Here is a 2,500-nt window from a genome sequence, read left to right on the forward strand (position 1 = left end):
TTGAACACCCCCCAGGTCGGGCGGGCTCGCTCTGTTGAGCGCACGGAGGTTGAGATAGAAAATATTGCAACACGCGGAGCTCCAGGCGGGGGGGGCCCTCGCCCGGCCCGCGGAGTCCGATTGAACACCCCCCAGGTCGGGCGGGCTCGCTCTGTTGAGCGCACGGAGGTTGAGATAGAAAATATTGCAACACGCGGTGCTCCAGGCGGGGGGGGCCCTCGCCCGGCCCGCGGAGTCCGATTGAACACCCCCCAGGTCGGGCAGGCTCGCTCTGTTGAGCGCATGGAGGTTGACATAGAAAATAATCCAACACGCGGAGCTCCAGGCGGGGGGGCCCTCGCCCGGCCCGCGGAGTCCGATTGAACACCCCCCAGGTCGGGCGGGCTCGCTCTGTTGAGCGCACGGAGGTTGAGATAGAAAATATTGCAACACGCGGTGCTCCAGGCGGGGGGGGCCCTCGCCCGGCCCGCGGAGTCCGATTGAACACCCCCCAGGTCGGGCAGGCTCGCTCTGTTGAGCGCATGGAGGTTGACATAGAAAATAATCCAACACGCGGAGCTCCAGGCGGGGGGGCCCTCGCCCGGCCCGCGGAGTCCGATTGAACACCCCCCAGGTCGGGCAGGCTCGCTCTGTTGAGCGCATGGAGGTTGACATAGAAAATAATCCAACACGTGGAGCTCCAGGCGGGGGGGCCCTCGCCCGGCCCGCGGAGTCCGATTGAACACCCCCCAGGTCGGGCAGGCTCGCTCTGTTGAGCGCATGGAGGTTGACATAGAAAATAATCCAACACGTGGAGCTCCAGGCGGGGGGGCCCTCGCCCGGCCCGCGGAGTCCGATTGAACACCCCCCAGGTCGGGCAGGCTCGCTCTGTTGAGCGCATGGAGGTTGACATAGAAAATAATCCAACACGTGGAGCTCCAGGCGGGGGGGCCCTCGCCCGGCCCGCGGAGTCCGATTGAACACCCCCCAGGTCGGGCAGGCTCGCTCTGTTGAGCGCATGGAGGTTGACATAGAAAATAATCCAACACGTGGAGCTCCAGGCGGGGGGGCCCTCGCCCGGCCCGCGGAGTCCGATTGAACACCCCCCAGGTCGGGCAGGCTCGCTCTGTTGAGCGCATGGAGGTTGACATAGAAAATAATCCAACACGTGGAGCTCCAGGCGGGGGGGCCCTCGCCCGGCCCGCGGAGTCCGATTGAACACCCCCCAGGTCGGGCAGGCTCGCTCTGTTGAGCGCATGGAGGTTGACATAGAAAATAATCCAACACGTGGAGCTCCAGGCGGGGGGGCCCTCTCCCCCCCCGGTGAGTCCGCTCACAGTGCCCCTATGTCGGGCAGGCTCATTGCATTGTGCGCATGGAGGTTGACTTAGAAAATATTTGAGAGTGACATGAGCTCCAGGCAGACACCGACTCATCGCCCGTGGGGTGTCCGACGAGCCCTCACCAATCTTGGATTAATGTTTGGCGAGGCTCCCCTGATCAGCTCTGGAGGTGGCAAGTTCTGAAAAAGTGGTTTCTGAAAATGTGCCCCTTGTATTTTGTGAAACCAGGGGTAACCTAGCGAGTAGGCAAACTCATCCCCTGACTGGGGGGATCAACTTTTACCTACTACAGCGCCCCTAATGGCCAAAAGTGGTACTGCTCCCCCTGGTAGCCTAACCCATTGAAATGAATGGGAAAAATTAATTTAGGCTACCAGGGCTTTGGGCTACCAGGGCTTTGGGCTACCAGGGCTTTGGGCTACCAGGGCTTTTTGCTACCAGGGCTGTGGGCTACCAGGGCTTTGGGCTACCAGGGCTGAGGGCTACCAGGGCTATTATAGGCGGCCACCACTGCACTAGTGGCAGCCCGGGGAAGGTGCCTGTTGCTCGGATATGCTTTTACGCACGTCGGCCTCTGCGCCCTGGAGCTTTTTTATGCCACCAGGGCTATTATAGGCGGCCACCACTGCACTAGTGGCAGCCCGGGGAAGGTGCCTGTTGCTCGGATATGCTTTTACGCACGTCGGCCTCTGCGCCCTGGAGCTTTTTTATGCTACCAGGGCTATTATAGGCGGCCACCACTGCACTAGTGGCAGCCCGGGGAAGGTGCCTGTTGCTCGGATATGCTTTTACGCACGTCGGCCTCTGCGCCCTGGAGCTTTTTTATGCTACCAGGGCTATTATAGGCGGCCACCACTGCACTAGTGGCAGCCCGGGGAAGGTGCCTGTTGCTCGGATATGCTTTTACGCACGTCGGCCTCTGCGCCCTGGAGCTTTTTTATGCTACCAGGGCTATTATAGGCGGCCACCACTGCACTAGTGGCAGCCCGGGGAAGGTGCCTGTTGCTCGGATATGCTTTTACGCACGTCGGCCTCTGCGCCCTGGAGCTTTTTTATGCTACCAGGGCTATTATAGGCGGCCACCACTGCACTAGTGGCAGCCCGGGGAAGGTGCCTGTTGCTCGGATATGCTTTTACGCACGTCGGCCTCTGCGCCCTGGAGCTTTTTTATGCTACCA

The sequence above is a fragment of the Filicampus tigris genome, unplaced genomic scaffold (genome assembly GCF_054856515.1).
Source record: "Filicampus tigris isolate MCC_2025a unplaced genomic scaffold, RoL_Ftig_1.0 HiC_scaffold_31, whole genome shotgun sequence".
NCBI lineage: Eukaryota > Metazoa > Chordata > Actinopteri > Syngnathiformes > Syngnathidae > Filicampus > Filicampus tigris.